An 11,261-nucleotide genomic window follows, 5' to 3' on the forward strand; every position below is an offset into this window, starting at 1 on the left:
TCATAATGGTTTAGTGGATATCAATTTAGAACTAATGAAAAAGGTGTGACATATTGTGTAATATTATTAGGAAAAATTTTAATTATTAATCAACAATATATATAGGGATACAAATATATTATATCTAATATATATTTTTCAGTACAAAGTAAGAAAAAAAATGATAGTTTTTAGTAATTATATCCGCTTGTTGGTATTTCATCCCTACAGTTTACAAGGGTGGTCGCACGCAGCGAAAACATTACGGAGGTGGATACAAACTTGTTTATCGGTCTGCGCCTCTCACAGAATGCTCGAGATTTATAGTTCATAAGTTTTTCTATGTTTGATCAATGACCTGACGGAAACTGCATTACTGTTCTAAATTATTGATTGAGAACTCAGCATATTACATATAATAGAACTGTAATAATGTGAAGCTTGTGATACATTTTTAGAATAAAAAATATTGATACCAAACGATGTGCACATAGATGCTAATTTCTTATACATGGTATGCAATTAATTAGGCCAGTTTTTTTTTATTTGATGATTAGTCACTACTACACACTGGTAAATACAGTGCTTATCATGAGTTGTTTAGGCCTTTTGGGTCGGCCGTCTTTCACAAGGGGTAATTGGGCTGGTTTCAAAATAGAAGAAATGTAAACTGGTTATACTGGGCTGGAAAATAATAAACTAAGTGAAACTAATCTAGAAATCTAGACATGACATCAGAATTAAGGCACTAGTATAATTTGACTTAGTTAACATTCACTTGAAATATTATATCGTCTAGTCTTAACTTCTTACACAGTCTGGTAGGAAGCTCCATTCTTTTAAGATTGGGTGAAGGAATGTTTATATTATAAGTTTCAGAAGTGAGAACAATTATCAGTGTAACCAAGGACGAAGCTTAGTGAGGGCCTGGAACACCCCCCCCCCCCCTTTTTTTACGCAGTGGTGTAAATTTACTCGTTTCCGTCCTAAAATTTGTATACTTAGTGTAAATTTGCCCGTTTTCGACTTAAAAATTGACCCCCCCCCCCCCCGGGACGAACTCGTCCATGCTTCAGTGAGGTTAATCGTGACTTGCAATTGTTATCTTATAATCAAAAGGTAACAATGGTGTAATGAGTCAGGGAGGTTTTCCCTAAGGGGTTACCTCCATGGGGTGGTCATGTGTTTCGAGTCCCGATTGAGAGGTAGGAGTACTTGTTGTTAAAAAAAAAACAAATGTAATGATTGCTTAGAGTTCAAACCATAGATGATCCAAATCCAGCAATGAATAGATGCCGAAATTTCCCTCTTCATAGCCATATATTGTATAAAGCTAGTACACATAGGGACCCTATAAGCAGTCCTCAGCTGCAACTAAATAAAGGCCAAACATCATAGCGTTCCCAATTAAGATAACATGTCCAAAAAAAAGTTAATACGCCGGTCCACGAAACCTAACTAGGTCGATCGGACTTATTCTTTTAGTTGAGGACTTGAGGGTATGAACCACATTTCTCATTTTTGAAAGTAGTATGAGGAACACATGATTAGTAGAATTATGTTTTCAAGTTCTTTGGATATTTAATACCTAATTTACGGAAGATGTTAACACTATAGAGAAGGTTGCCTTTTATAAATTGACAAATGCTATTTAAATTACTAAAGATTGGATTAATAACAATTCAACATGCATGCACGTACATATATATATAGATGCATTTTTTCTAAAAAGAAAAAATGAAGAAGAAAAAAAATACAGTAAAATATGATATATATTGGGATGATATATATGGAGAACTAAACCAAACTATATTTTTTACCGACGACTCAAACCTATTTACATTCTACATCTAAAGTAATGCGTGAAATTATTCTACACCGATGTCAGGATTTTGATCATGATCTTCTTCTTAAAAGACAAGTCTCGATAGGACGTTACCCTAAAGTAATGCGTGAAATTATTCTTAAAAGATGTCAGCTAAACCAAGCTTAATGACGATTATAACTCAAAAGTGAAATGTGACTATTTTGGTGAAAAACATTTAGCTATTTAAGTCATATAGTGATTTTCCTATAATAGCAACGCATGCATAGTAAGATTACAAAGTTAAATGTTGACCTAACAAATTTATTCCATCCCATCCATAAAAAATGTTAAATGTTTTGACCAAACAACAAGGAAACAAGAGCAGAATATTAGTACATCTAGCACTAAATATAATCAGGACCCTCCTACCTATCAGTTTCATTACCAAGGGTATATTGTTACAAAACAAATGAGTATCACCGATAACATTTGTTGTTGAAAGGCGTCGACATAAATATGTCAATTAAAGACACTCGTAGGGTAATCTCACTTGCGACAGATAAGTGACGAAAACTACTGAGGGATCATTGACTGAAAACCATGCTGACAGATCACCAACAACTTATATAATATTGTTCAAATTAAACTAGTCTTTTCCGACTAATTCAGTAATGAACAATCCATATGAAGACAGGATATTTAAATGCTATCGATGGAATCTCGCTCGATAAAATCATAAGTAAAATTTGTAGCCATATAGAAACATTGTTTAAATGAGATAACCAAACATGTAAAATGGTATACGTCGGTTACAATGTTCGCATAGTATGTCCGATTTGAAAAAAAAAACAATTTATATATATATATATAATATATATATATATATATATATAATGATAATGATGAATTTCAATATATATTAAAGAGAAAAAAAATACTCAGTTTTATGGTATATTGAAATATTGAAGCACATAAATGTTATTTGAGTTTAAAATTTGATAAATTGGCACATACGTACCCAAAAAGAAAAAGACCGGAGGTGAATTTTTTATTTTTTTAACCTTTACTAACTTTCAACTAATTACAAAGCGTCACAAAATGTAACATCTTAAAAATTTCGGTTTAAATTTGACAACTTTTGAGATAAAGAACCAAAAATAATTCCAAAATATAAGATGGAAAATACGAAATAAGAAAATGAGAATATCCCACGTTAAATAAATAAGAAGGTGGGTTCGTCCCACATGGGTGAAATAAAGAGATAAGTCTCGTGAGAAAATTATTGTTTGTGTCCATGTGGTTTTAAGGTGGAGGCACAATGAGTCCCTAAAAGAAAATTTGAACTGGTTGGATCCCTATGGTTTCAAAAATGAACCATTTGAGTCCCCGCCAAATGTGGAATTACTAGTTTACCCTTTTTATGATCTATATGAGTCCTTGTGGTTAAGTGATTGCTCGTTTTAGTTCCTCTTTAAAAATTACCTCCAAATTACATAATTAACCTCCAAACAATAACCAATCAAGCCATAATCAACTAACCAAGCCACAATCAACCAAAAATTAATGAAACGAACTTTTTTTTAACAAAAATAAAAACACACATTTTTTTAACAAAAATAAACGAACTAAACTAATTTTTTTTAACAAAAATAGACTAACCATACTTTTTTAACAGAAATACGAACCAAACTATTTTTTTTAAATAAACGAATCGAACTACATTTTAATAAAATAAAAGACCTAGAGTATTTTTTTAACAAAAATAAACGATAGAGCCACCTTTTTAGCGAAAATAAATGAACTGAACTGGTTCGTTTATTTTTTTATAGTACTTCTACGTTTGTTTTTGTTAAAGCGAATTGTTAAGTTCGTTTAGTTTAGTAAAAAAAGTAGTTCGTATTGTTTATTTGTATTAAAAAAAGCATTTCGGTGTTTTCTTTTTTGTTAAAAAAGTAGTTCAGTTAGTTTATTTTTGTCAAAAAGTAGTTATGTTAGCTTATTATCGTCAAAAAAGTAGTTCGCTTAGTTTATTTTTTGTTCAAAAATAAGTGTGATTCATTTTTTTTGTTTTGTTAAAATATAGTTGGATTCGTTTATTTTTTTTTTAAATGAAATGAACTAAACTACTTGTTAAAAAAAGTTGCTCGGTTCGTTTAGTATAGTAGAAAAAAAAGTAGTTCGGTACGTTTATTTTTGTTAAAAAATAAGTTTGGTTTGTATATTTTTGTTAAAAAAAAAGTTTGGTTCTTTTATATTTGTTAGAAAGATAGTTTGATTAGTTTATTTTTGATAAAAAACAAGTTCGGGTCGTTTATTTTTGTTAAAAAAAAGAGTTTGATTCGTTTATTTTTGTTAAACGAAATGAACTACTTGTTAAAAAAAAGTCATTCGGTTCGTTTAGTTTGCTTAAAAAATTAGTTTGGTCCATTTATTTTTATTAAAAAGTAGTTCAGTTCGTTAATTTTTTATGAAAAGGTGGTTCGGTTTGTTTGTTTTTGTTAAAAAAATTGGTCAAGTTTATTTATTTTTGTTAAAAGGTAAAAGGGACTCAAGGTGACCAATTATGAAAGTTCAAGGACTCAGAGTGACAATGTATATATATAAAAGTGAAATGTCGGATCTACCCTTGAAGCTAACATAGTTAAATAACATCAGGGAATCAAATAGTTCATTTTTGAAATCACAAGAACTCAACCAGTTCAAATTTTCTTATGGGGACCCATTGTGCCTCCACCCTGAAACCACAGGGACGTAAACAATAATTTATCGTGAAATAAAAACGTTGAGTTGTCCTATATGGGTATAAATAAGATAAGATAACTTGTCTCACATCGTCAAAAGAAAAAAACTTGTAAGCTCTTTATAAAAAAGAGATCTCATACTTAATGGTTTTAACGAGGGTGCGAACGGGCGAAATGCGATGGGCACAATGTGGTACTTTGATGGTGCACGTCCGCATTGCCGCGAGCCGCTTGAGAGCCGCCTTAATATTTTTGGCGAAAAACAAAATTTTATTCCCATCGTGCTACGTGACGGGTGAAGATAGGCCTCGTATCGCGAAGAGTTATAGTTATCTGAAAAATTTGGTGTTTATCGCACTAAGCGACGGGCACTTAGATGACCCATCGCGATGCATGATGGTTACTACCAGTATTGTGAGGTTTTGTATACAATGTTTGCTTAATGGGCTATTACACGTTACTTATTGGATAAGTGTTAGCCAATATGTAATATGACTACAGCCACATATACGGTCGAGTGGCAAGCACATTTTGGTAATCTTTAAGCATGCAAGTGTAAAAACATGTTAATGTTATAGCGGTAAAATTATGTCATTTACAAATAAATGTACTCACTAGTATTTCCTACTGATCAAATATTTTTTAAACATATTTCAGGTGACTTGCTAAAGACAAATGAATGATGCACAGGTGCCTTCCGGCTTAAATAAGTAACTTATCACCAGAATAAAGAAACATGTTTAAAAATTAAGGTTTATCCCTATAAAACCTTTGTGCACATTAATGTAGATTTTGTCTTAGTTTATAAAACAAAAATCGTTGTGTTTTATACTATGATAAAATTTTCCTAATCATGGTCGATAAATGTTTCGCTGCCAAATATTTTAGTACATCGATACCTAAGCAGTTAATGCGGAAAAATATCGGATATCGGTCGAGGATCGATATTTGAGATATCGGTTATCGCGGTGAGATATCGGTAATTTTAATATCATGCAAAATTTATATCACTTTAACACTAATAATTCAGTATGCTCTTCTACTATTAACAAATTATTCGTTTGTAACTTGCAAACACTAACAATTGTAACAAGTAAGAACTGATTATGACTCCAAAAACCAATATTAAACACTAAATGTTTAAAATTAAGACTTAAAACATTGATATCGGTAATATCGGTGAAATATCGGCCAAATATCGGTCAATATCGCCGATATTATAGGTACCAATATTCTGACCGATATTTTGACCGATATTTCACATGAGGACCGATAACCGAGATTTACTGCATCGTCGGGGACTATGACACAAAATCAGTTTTAACCATTAAACTAATTTGAATACGGGTCTATTTTGTGAAGTTACAAAACTAAAGTTGATAGAAGTTCTCTAGTTGATTTTTATCTATTTGGAAGTGACCATGGATTGGAATTTGATGATAAGGGGGAGAGACTAAAGAAAGAAAGCATTATTGGTAGGTAGGAATAGTCCATGTGATAGGCTCCTTATAAACTTGGACTACTGAACCAACAGGACAAAAGAGTATAACCAGACGCAATTCATCTTACAAAGCAGCCTATGACCCAACCTGTTCACTTTAAACTAGGCCATGTAATAATAATATCATGGAATGGAAATCACAAAAAAATAAAAAAAATAAATAAATAAATTAACTTTAATAATCACGAAAGTAACTTTTGAATTTATTTAACCATTGACTGGTCTTAAAAGAGCTTTTAGAGCATTTCCGATGCTTCGTTTGTAAATAGATCAAAAAAGAGAAGATAGAGAGGAGAGAAGGGGACATGGCTCAAAACCACCGTTTTTGCCATCCCCGTTGCTCATGCTCTTAGATTGCAGCATACATGGTGTGGACGCTCTACAAGACGTACAACTTTTTTATCATATGTGTTGTCGACTTATGTCAAAAAGTGAAAACCAAACCAATGGATGATTACATGACATACATATATACTTCTTCTTTGTTTTTTTCTTCCTTTTGTTTATTTAATTGTTTTCAAGTTCAAATTAAGTTTTATGATTAGTGAAAGCGAGTATGGACATGACACCCTCATTTGCATGATCGGTGACTCTATATAGTAGCGCCCCGAAAGCTTCCTATCTTTACCAGACACAAAAAAAAATTGTGTTTGGTGGATGATGTGTTGGAATCAACACACGTTTTTTAAAGTAATTAATCTCATATTTTGCTATGTGTTGTTGTAAATAAGATAAATAGATAAGTAATGTTTTACTTTGAGTGAAACCGGGGACATCAAGAATAAAAAGATCGAGCTGAACCGAAGAAGTAGACCAAGTTTCATACTTATAAGGTCCCGTGCACATCCAAATGACAAATGAACTGTTTCTTTTTTTTTTTCGCTTTTTATTTTGTATGTTGGGCTAAACGCCATAGTGATTTCAGTGGTTTGTTATGATAATCTTGTGGATGTGTATGATTACATGATATTAGTGTTTGTTCTATTGAGTTGTGTGGATTTGATATGTCTTTCAACGAAGTGATACTAGTTAGCTTCGATCTATTTATCTCTAGGTTATATTGACATCCGTTATAAATCTAGTGCTTAATACCTAACTCTCATAATATACAACACGGTAAAATAATTAGTAAAGTATGTGAGCTATCTACAGAAAAGATCTGAATAAAATGATCTAGAAACTAGTTAGTGTTTTCTTTTAGCTAGTCTTATATAGGTCGTAAATCACATCTGATTGAAAGACTTAAGTCGTTGATAATCTACACGAGTATAGTTGACAAATTATATATCACAAATATTCATAACAAACCTAGTCCTATTCAAGATATTAAAAACATATCTTGTTGTTCGTTTGTGTTCTATTTAAATGTGATCATTACTTTTTAAATAAAGATATATTATGTATTGTTGCTCGTTTGTGTTGTGATCATTACTTTTTAAATAAAGATATATTATGTGGGTAAAACAAAACGGGTATATATGGTTTGGATCCCCATATATTTAACTTACTAATTTAAATCAGACCCCACCACCTCGTATTACGGTGGCCGGATCCAAAACAACCACCACATCTCTCTCTCTCTCTCTACATATCCCAACAAAGAGATAAATTAATATTAAAGCTGCAAAAAAGCATATACATTTCATCATCTTCTCAATTCCCAATGTGTGAGTTTCCGTGTAATCATAATTAATACTTATATTATTATTATTATCCATATGGGAAGAGGAGAGTGGTTGTCCAAGGCTTCCGGCGGCGTAGACGGTAGTGGCGGTGGTCAGATATCACCGCCAGCACCGGCTACTAAACCGATGAACAGAAAAAAGATTAAAGATAAAAACACTTCTGGTTGCATGAGTGTTATCTTCAACATGTTTGATGTTCAACACCACCAGTTTCGGTTTCATCATCCATCTTTCATGCCGGAATCCACCGTGGACGTAGCTTCGGTGTCATCAAAAGTTAAAGAAACAAACTTAAAGTTACCGGTAAGTTGATTCCAAAATTTTTGTATATTAGATCTACTATCAAGTTATAGTAAAAGATTGGTTGGTGTGTGATCGTTTTCATAAAGTTAATATTGTAGAACAAAAAGGTTAAATATTTAGACAAATGTGTATATAATGTTTTTTTAAGTGGTGGCGGATTTAAGCTTCATTATAGATAAAGGCGTAAAATCATAGATATGGTAATATTAATTAGTTGGTGTGTGATGTGATCATTTTAAAAAAGAACACACATTTAGAACAAACAAGTTAAATTTAAACGAATGTGTATGTAGTGATGTTTAAGTGGTTGCGGATTTAAGTCTCATGATAAATAAATAAATAAATAAAGCTATAAAATCATAAATATGATAGTAAGATTAGTTGGCATGTGATTGTTTTCAAAAGTTATTCTTTCTAGAACAAAAAAGTTAAATTTTTATAAAGTTTTATAAAGGTGTATAATGTTTATTTTTAAGTGGTTGAGGGTTTTAGTTTTACGATAATTTTGACAAGAAAATCTTAATGTAGATGGGTAAAATCCAAATCAAGACAAAACAAATGACTTTCACCGACGAATTATCAGAGTGTAGCAACTCTCCAGGTACTAAAACACCTAATCTCGTCGCTAGATTAATAGGACTCGATGTTCCCCCGGAATATTCCTCCCCAAGAGCATCGTCATCCTCCACTCCCGCGACCTCCCACCACCGCACTCGTTCATTACCCACGACTCCCAGAATGTCAACTGTCAGTCGGCGGTCAATAGACAACATTGATCACCACCACCACCATAGGCTTTCTCTCCAAATCAATAAAGAGAACTACAACAACAGTAACAGTAACAATAATAATAATGTGGGACAACGTCATTCGGATATTATGGTCAACAGGCAAGTTGACCATTTGAAAACTCAATCTGCAAAGGAGATTACAAACCAAGTAAGGGAAAGAATCAGCCGAAGATTAGGTACGGACATTACAAACACATTGTCCATGGCGAAAAGTATTGATCGAAGAAGAGATTCCGATCTTGTTTTGCTTAAACCTAAGAAAGATCCAACTGTAAAACTATCAAAACCGGTGAAAGATGAAAAGATTAAGAGAATTGCAAGTGAAATTAGATATGATTTGAGGTTAAAGAACACAACAAAGAAGAAGTCAACGGCATTGCCAAAGCATGTTTTGAATGTGAAGAACACAACAAAGGTTGGTTGTTACAAAAGAGAGATGACGTCATCTAGTTCAACCGCAAGATCATCTCAGTTGAAGGTACTTTAATTTGGTTGTACATTAGTTCTGTTAGTTCTAATGTCATTCATTATATTCCTAATACTTTAGGGTTTGGGATAAGGACTAAAATGTGTCAAAAATATCTATTTGACCAAATTTTTAAATGTTCAAAAATTCATTTACTTGTCACCTTTTAATAATTACTCAACGTGATTCTTAAACTATCAAATTTTGTTGCGTGTCAAAAAAATCAACGGTCGCTATTTTTTTTTAGTATCTTTGGAGCCGATGAGCTTATTATGACTTCTGACGAGATTTATTTTGACTTCCGAAGAGATTTAATTTGGCTTCTGACAAGATTTACATACTTTGGCTTCTGACAAGATTTTTATGTCTTCTACGAGACTACGAGATATTTTTTGCTTCTAACCAAATTTTTTAAACAAGTGACAGATGCTTAGTTAAAAAAACTAGTCGAGTAATTATTAAAAAGTGACCCGGTTAACAAATTTTAGAGAGAATATAATAAAATTTAACAAGTTACATAAATGGACATTTTTGTTATATGCCCTCTAGTTACTATTGGAAGTTTGTGGGAATATTTGATTATTTTTTTTGTAGGTGTCCTTACCTAGTAAACTAAACTCATCGTACAAAGATGTCACTCACAAGCCCACAACATCCACCATCACCAGGGGCGGACCCACATAGGTCTGATCGGGGTCCCGGGACACCGATGTTTTTTAAAAATTACTTAGAGACGGTATATTAAATTTTGTAAGGACCCCATAAAAATTAATACTTGGAACCCATACCATTAGGATTGAACTGGTACAATGGAAAGTCCCTTGTTTTACTTGTGAGAGGTTGTAGGTTCAAGCCCCACCATACTCCTTTTTTTGTTGTTTTTTTAATATCCTAGTCTTAGTTATTCAGTTAGGGTATTTGTGCTTTTTGTTAGTTTCTCTCATATAGTCATTATCACCATGCAACATATATAATGTTAACATGGATTTTGCATATTATTTTATTATTTACCTTGTGTATGTATATTATAATTAATCATTTATTTGTGTTAGAGTTATTTTTTCATGTTTTGGTCAATTATGTAAGACCATATATATAGATTACGTTCATGTTTTTCGGGTATGAATTAAAAGTGTATGTTTCATCTAGTTTCTAATTTAGATTCTTTCTACTTACTCGTTTCCAATGACACCATAGTTCCATGTTTTATTATGTTCCTCGCCTCGACCCGACCCGAATAACGACCGACCCGAAAAATTTTGTAAACCGAAAAAATTGGGACCCCATTGACAAAAAATCCTGGGTCCGCCACTGACCATCACCACCACCTTCTCCACCTCTGCCGCTAAAGGCGGTTCAATCTTACAATAGTTGATCGAGGGAGATATGGGGAGGAGTATGCGTAAGTTGTTGGCGACTGCGTATGCGACCGAGGCGGAGGATATAGTGAAAGAGATGGAGAATGAGATCATGGAGAATTTGGTGCTTGAGATTGTGACGGGTGGTGTGACATGTTAAGGTGTTCACGTGATCAAATGCTAATTATTTGGCACAAAATGGCACGTATGGAAAGTCACCTTTCATCATGTGACAAAGTGAAAAACATTGGGTACTACTAGCACATGATTATCATAGTTATTTAGTTATTATTATTAGTTTTTTTGTTAAATCTTTTCTTGTATAAATATATGTGTATGTTAATTGATATATGTGGAATATAATATGTTTAAATTTAAAACAAAAATGATAGCATTAGTATTTTGTGTAGATTCACATGTGCTACTACATGCATATATATGCATTTAAGAAAGTTTAGGAGGAAATGAAATTAAGAAAAACAGTGAATTTGAGTTATAAGAATAACAATTATACAATAATATAAGTAGTTTATGGCTTTATGCTCAAGGCACATCTGCCTAAACTACTTATATTGAGTTAAAAGAATATGAATTATACAACAATATGAAATTAAGAATAAGCGCTGCATA

The sequence above is a fragment of the Bidens hawaiensis genome, unplaced genomic scaffold (genome assembly GCF_021521415.1).
Source record: "Bidens hawaiensis isolate Kalapana, Puna unplaced genomic scaffold, B.hawaiensis_p1.1 tig00067384_1, whole genome shotgun sequence".
NCBI classification, from domain to species: Eukaryota; Viridiplantae; Streptophyta; class Magnoliopsida; order Asterales; family Asteraceae; genus Bidens; species Bidens hawaiensis.